This window comes from Pseudorasbora parva, chromosome 8 (assembly GCF_024679245.1).
Source record: "Pseudorasbora parva isolate DD20220531a chromosome 8, ASM2467924v1, whole genome shotgun sequence".
NCBI lineage: Eukaryota > Metazoa > Chordata > Actinopteri > Cypriniformes > Gobionidae > Pseudorasbora > Pseudorasbora parva.
Window position 1 is genome coordinate 39,405,877 of NC_090179.1, and position 6,945 is coordinate 39,412,821.

Sequence of the window (6,945 nt, forward strand, 5' to 3'; positions counted from 1 at the left end):
TTCGTAGAGGTCAAAACCTTTTCATAATGAATAATCTTTGTTATGAACATACAAACTAGAGCAAATGGGCTGCATGGGGGAAATCACAAGATATAGATTTTGTACATTCATGGTCAGAGTTCAAGCATTTTTCACCCTTTTTTTGCTTATCTTCCGGACACGCTTTCCCATGTCCACCTTGACCTCCCTGCTAATCAGTTATAAGATTCATGCAATATCTTTTCGTTGAAACCGAACAAGGACAACACCTTCTTGTTCCTGTTGATTGTCGGGTGCAAAAAGTGCATGAGGAAACCACAATTGGCGCCACATCTGAGACCAGCACTGAATAAAGAGAGACTGTATAAAGAGAAGCTCCAAACTGGGGTGAATTCTTGGCTTGGGGAGCAGGAAATAGTACCGCATAACATTAACTTTGTCATTGTTGTGTGTGTTTGCTGGTGCATCCTTTGCTCCTGCTCTGCCTACGACGTTCACCTTGGCCAGGTTTCAAATATTTCCCAACAGCCTAAGCTCTTCAAAAGAACAATCTGGCCTGCATTTTATTTGACATGCTTCAGTTTAGCGACGTTTTAGTTGTTTTTCAGATTGATTTTTGTAAAATGGGCATTTTCAGTTGATGAGTTTTCATGGAAATCAAATGACCATTAAATATGAATCAAACATGACAATCCCTTAGCAAGAGAACCCCTTTCTGAAAAATATAGGCAGATATTTATTTGTGTCATCTATAAAGAAAGAGATAATTAATAATACAATCATAATATTTTATTATAATAAACAATTGAATCATTTATTTTAATAGAGAAATCATTTCAATACACGTTTTTACCAGTATTAAAGGAAGCGTATGTAGGATTGTGGCCAAAACTGGTACTGCAATCACTATCCCCTATCCCCCTCCCCCTGACTCGAGGTTGCCAGATTGGCTGCAGGATCAGCAGGAACGTTTGTAGCTGAAGCTGTGGTAACTAGAGCAGATCTGGCAACCCGGATACCAAAACACTGCTGACTTTGTGATTTGTCAATAGGTGGAGGGCGGAGCTTCAGGCCAAAACACAATATGTCAACATCAACATCAGTTGAGGGCTGCAACAACAACTTTTAAATGACAATATCCTGGCCGGACTACTGTTGACAGTGATAAACGTATTTGAAATGAATGTGTGAAATTCTAGTGACATATCAGGGTCATTTTATGATTCATTGAAATACATTTCATACATACAGTTCCTTTAAGTTGACATACATAGTATTTTTTTATTATTATTTATTTTGTTTCTTTATTTTGTCTATTTTTTTCCTATAATAATTTTCCTATATATATATATTTTTACCCAGCATTAACTCGCCCTTCCATCGGGTCATTTTGACCCGAAACTCGTTTTTAAAGATAATACACACAAAAAAAATTGACTGGATTCGAGGAGTTTTGTGTTTGAAATTAAAAAAAGTAACAAATTCTTTCTTAGGGCTTCGGGTCATTTTGACCTGCGAGGGAGGGTTAACACTGGGAAAAATTCAATAATAGTTGGCTGAGTAAAAAGTTATGGTGAAAAAAACATAATATAAATTTGTGCTACCTGACTAAATAAACAGAGAGAAAAAAGGCTGTCTTCACTGCTATGGATAAGCTAACCAGTTAACTACTGCCATGCTTTAGTAGGAAATACTTCTTAGCAAACTTTTTGACTTGGATTGTTCCCTGGTGCACGTTTAGCTGGAGTTACTTTTCGTTTCTAGGGAAGAATTCAGCGCATTGAAGGCAGTGTCTAAAGGCTGCAAAGAATTGTAAATGCGGAGAAAATGGTAAATCTGAGAAACCTCTGTATTTATAGTCAACATTTTAAACTGGATGACTGCTAGGAAGAGGAAGAACAGAACGAAAGCTAAGTAAGCGGTTTGAAGCGTAGACATAGTACGATACAATTTTCAATAAATGTTCTGTTAATAACCCTTTGTCGATCGGACTGTCCGTGGGCAGGGTCACAAACATGCGTAAGTATGACCTGTAGTCTTCCCGAAAGCCTACAAAACTTTTGTGTGTTTTAAAGAGGATGTAATGTGATTACAACCATTAATCTTTCCATTTCTGCTTGTCCTACTGTCATTACAGTAAAGCGCACCATTCTTGGTTTCTCTCCCGAAGTGGTGTGCTCACATCCCTGTTTGTCACCACTATTATGCAACCTCATGCAGGCACCTGAGTGAAGGGTCAGTGTGGGACGGTCCTGCATCCTGCAATGGTGCTCCATACGGACCACAGGAAAAGCCCTCTGGATCGGAGCTGAGAGAAGGGCTCGATGTCATGCCACTAAAACAGCAGCCCTGACCACAGCGAGCAATCAGCGGCAGCCTCACTGACACGCTCCAGTGTGCTGAATGCCAGCGGAGGAACAGGGGTTATCCTTTATAGAGCCCGTTTTAGCTGGTAGCATCCTGATTCCGTTTCGCTCGAACATGGGCATCTGCTGGTGGGAATGGACTGGATGGACGTCACAAGTGTAACCTTTTACATTGAGAGGGTCAGGTTAAAGCTAATTTAAGAGGTTTTAAGTTGACATACATGAGGGAAGATGTCACTCAGCATGTGAGGAAGGATTGATTACGGCACGGCTTTGTCTTTCCTTATGGCTGTCGTGTTATCACCGTACATGTTTTCTGTCATGTGTTTACTCTTCTTGGTGCAGGTGTTGCTTTCACTCACTTGTACAGTATAAAACTGATTGTAGTATTCTATATATTATGAGATTTTGTCGATTGTGTATTATATGCTTTCATGATTCATTTTGATAAGAAAACGTGCCTGTGATTGTTTTTTTGTTTGTTTGTTTGTTTTTTAAAACAAAAATGGACAGAATATTCATTGGAACTAATAACCTAAACCGGCTCTGTTCTGATGGCTCTGGTAAAAACATGAAAAATGCTAAATAATAAAATGCATTTATAATTGTGTAAAGTTATATCAAAACAAAAGTCTTATCAGCTACAAAAGAAAGGAGAAAATGTTCTTGTTTTTGGTGTCAAAGGTCGTGTCCAATCAAACTCCATGGAAGTGCTTCCTTTTTGACCCCAATGACCCCCTTTGTCTAAGACAACACTCTCTAAGCTAATACTGTATGTACCTGTAGTGCTTCTGGTATAATAAAAATAAATAAAACAAATGTATGTTGTCTGTTTAATGTTGTACATCTTACTGTAAACCCTCACTCTCAAAATAATGAATTGGTTTAAGTAGGGAAAACTCAAATTAAACATGTAAAACATGGAGTGGACCACAGTGTACTGCGGAGCTTACAGACTTCCACCATCAGCTCTGTTTTCTGTTTCTTGATTATTTGTATTATTCTATATTTTTACTTGTTATTTTGTCCCTTTTCCATTGTTGCACTTTGAGATTCTTCGGAATGAAAAGTGTGTTATAAATAAAATCTATTATTATTATTAAATTCAATCAAATCAACACTGTCAGCACCGGACACGACGGTTGATGCATTGTACTGCGCTGCAACAGCTAGAAGATGCCTACACTGGATGCGACCGTTGCAAAGCTTTTGTTCTTCATGTCAGCACATCATAAATAGCACGAGGCAACAGTTTACTGTCTGTGTTTTACGCCCCATCCAGTGTAGACAGCATCACGGATTATAATGAGTTCTGTTGGCTTTTGTCGTGTTGCGCCGCTCATGTTCGGAGTAGACACAATGTAACTTTTACAAGTATTTAGAATTTTCTTTTTCTTTTGAGTTCACGCAACTGACACATTTTAAGTCATTTGAATTGTTTCATTGTTTTAAGTTCTGTTTCTTTTTATTTAGACAAACATAAATTTACCTGAAACTGGGCTATTTCCCAGAGTGCCTTACCATGGCACTCGAAAGAGAGAGTAAATGCTAAAATTAAGTGTTGTATAATGTATTATTTGTGCAAGACTAATGCAAAGTGGGATATTTAGTAGTGTTTAATGCTTTGGTATGCTAATTTAGAACGGTTTCTGTTTTCTGTATATGTTAAATGTTGTATATTGCCATTCTCATTCAGCAATTGTTATACTGCTATAATGCTAATGTTATCAAAGCATCGTGTTACCACTTTATGCTTTTAGCATTTGCTTAATTTGTTCATTAGTTAGCTAAATTTCCACTACTAAAAATATTTAAATTGAGATTACTTGATAATAATGAAAGTTCAAGTTTTCAAACTAAAATTTTCAAGTTAAGAGCAATTAAAATGTATGAGTACAAAATTGAAATCTACCAGTTCTGCTTACTTAAACTTTGAATTTATTAAAAAAAAATTGCAACTCATTACCTGAATTTGTTTGTTTTGCCAACTTATTTGGGCTTACAGTGTTTTTTTCTTCCACATTACATGGTTTAACATTATGTAATAACTAAACTGAAATAATTCAAGATCAAATTATTTGATCTCAATCAATTCCTCGAAAATGAACAAAACTACAAAATATCACAAAGTACAAGTCAGAATCAAATAAGGGTTGTTTATATACATATATATATATATATATATATATATATATATATATATATATATATATATATATATATATATATATGTGTGTGTGTGTGTGTGTGTGTGTGTGTGTGTGTGTGTGTGTGTGTGTGTGTGTGTGTGTGTGTGTGTGTGTGTGTGTGTGTGTGTGTGTGTGTGTGTGTGTGTGTGTGTGTGTGTGTGTGTGTGTTTTCCCTTGCCTTATAAATACATATCTTTTTTAGGAATATATATTTTGCACATTGATGGGCTTACTCAGTTTGCGGTAATATTGTATTTGAATTTTTAATAATATTTTTATCACCACCTAATAATCAAAGTCAAATCTGAAGTGAAACTAGTTGAAACCCAACTGATAACAAGGGCTAGATTTATGGCCATTGTTTTGAGATGAGATACCCAAATAAAGTGATGCGATAAGAATCAATAACTGACACATGCGAACACATGGTTATGTAGCATCACAACACAGACCATGGCAAATATATCAAGAGGTACTTTACAACTATAAAGATCAATTCAGCTTTCCAGATTTGCTTGAGTGTATTAATGCGAGACGTGTACAAAAAGTGTGGGGATTGAAGTATGCTTGGCCTTAAATGTCATTATGCTGAGACCGATACACAACATCCACTCAGCTCAGCAAGACATTAGAATAACTTTCTTTTTCCAGTGAAACAGCTGAAACCAAGACATCTAAACCACTACTACTGAAGTTGTAAACACTCCTGCACCTGTCATATGAGGAATTTTTAATGCATCGAATGTCTGAAAGCCCTGTCAAACCAGAAAAGCGTTCCTCTTACCTTGTTTGGCAGTGAAGCGATGGTAAATCCCTGAAAGTCTCAGAGCAGGGACATCCCAGTGCCCCAGAGGTTTAGTATCTGTGTATGTATTTGTGTGTGCGTTTGTCAGGAATAAATGTAAGTGCCCAACTCGAGAGTAACTAACTCTACATGTGCTGTCGTCCAACTGAATGCACGTCTGAAGCCCGAGGCTAGCTATGGTCACTTCCTGAGTTGTTTTGGAGCGCAAAAGACGATGCTTTTTCCTCAGGAAGCCGGCCATCCCCTTTCCTTTCCACCAGCTCGGAGCTTCCCCCACCACCTCTTGGGCCTCTGGGATCATGGGCACTATGACTCCATTAATTACTCCGGGAATCATGGATGCATGCAGTACAGTTTTTTTCAGTTTATTTCTTCACTGACTGGCATAGATTCTTGTGCTTATGACTAACATGACTGGTCAGGACTGGTGCGTGGCGTGAGGGAAGTGGCTCTGAATGAGTAGGAGTCCCCTGTCCCGCTTGGCTTTTGTCTGAAGCATGTTTGTTGACGCTAATCGTCCTCACAGGCCTAGCACATCTGAAGGTGTTTTCCCAACTGTAGGTTGAAATAAGCAGGGCAGACTTGCTGGGTTGCTGTGCCAGGGTCAATGAGTGCACCTGCATGATCTCTGCGTGGGGCGGTTTGTTTGTTTTCTTACAGCGAGACTCTGCATTGTATTAGACCCACGGATCTATAGACGCAGGGCTTTGATCACCACTGTGGTAATGAATGCTATTTATGTTGTTTACATCATGGGAACAAGCATGACTTTGCTGCTTAAAAGAATTCACACAGCTTTATCTAAAAAAACAAAAAACAAAAACAAGGTTTCTTTTTTTCCCCTTTGTTGACAGGCCACATGGTATGATATGCCATATGCCACAGTGGTTACACTCAAACTATACAAAATATTAACTTTGCACAGGGTTTAAACCTGTCATACATGTTTTTCCTTCTTTTAGTAGGCCTAAGACGTATTGCTGAGTGACTGGGTTGTTCATGAAAGCTGAATATGAGCTTCTTCAAAATTTATAGAATAATAAATCTTCAGCTGATTTTTAATCTTAAATGGTGTGTAAGTCAAGTGAAGCACATCTGTGTTATATAATAACATATACAATAGCTTGTGTAACCAAAATAGCTCAAAATAGATTCGTTATGAACAGATTCAGTGCTGCCCTCTGCTGTCACTCTTTTGACAGGATAGCGGAGCATCTTTCGTCAGAAAGATCTATCCATAATTTCATCTTAATTTATCATTATTAAATATTCGAGGAGCTAATAAATGTTTCACAAACTCATACACTCCAAAAAAAAAATTTCTTTACACATCAGGCATAACCTAATGACTGGTGAAGTGAATAACACTGATTATTTCTTCATCACGACAGCACCTGTAGTGGGTGGGATATATTAGGCAGAAAGTGAACATTTTATCCTCAAAGTTGATGTGTTAGAAGCAGGAAAAATGGGCAAGCGGAAGGATTTGAGCGAGTTTGACAAGGGCCAAATTGTGATGGCTAGATGACTGGGTCAGAGCATCTCCAAAACTGCAGCTCTTGTGGGGTGTTCCTGGTCTGCAGTGGTCAGGATCTATCAAAAGTGC

The 6,945-nt window shown here is 37.9% G+C and overlaps 1 protein-coding gene across 1 annotated transcript in view; it reads right to left on the bottom strand.

The window, feature by feature from the left end:
* exoc3l2b (exocyst complex component 3-like 2b) overlaps positions 1 to 5,506 on the bottom strand; it is a 61,212-nt gene extending 55,706 nt beyond the window's left edge. The window contains exon 1 of the mRNA XM_067451212.1: positions 5,319 to 5,506. The gene's annotated coding sequence lies outside the window, so the exon portion shown is untranslated. The remainder of the gene's footprint in view (positions 1 to 5,318) is intronic.
* Between the last annotated feature and the right edge of the window lie 1,439 nt (positions 5,507 to 6,945).